This window comes from Habropoda laboriosa, unplaced genomic scaffold (assembly GCF_001263275.1).
Source record: "Habropoda laboriosa isolate 0110345459 unplaced genomic scaffold, ASM126327v1 scaffold134, whole genome shotgun sequence".
In the NCBI taxonomy this organism is placed as follows: Eukaryota; Metazoa; Arthropoda; class Insecta; order Hymenoptera; family Apidae; genus Habropoda; species Habropoda laboriosa.
The window spans coordinates 586,896-587,139 of NW_017100266.1; positions in this window are offsets into that span (position 1 = coordinate 586,896).

Consider the following 244-nt stretch of genomic DNA (forward strand, 5'->3'; position numbering starts at 1 on the left):
GTTTTATGGAAATATTAACAAATTAATGGTATTAAATTCATTAACAGTTTCAAAAGTATAACTAAGCAATTTATGATGTTAATAGGACTTTGACTTTAAAGTGCTCAATTCTTCAGTCATTGTATATTTAAATAATTTTTTATACTTTCAGTTTAAAAGATATATATGCATAAATACAAATTAAATTTATTTTGTGCATGTTTTTTTACATAAAACTTGAATCTTTTTTTTTAAATAGTATAAG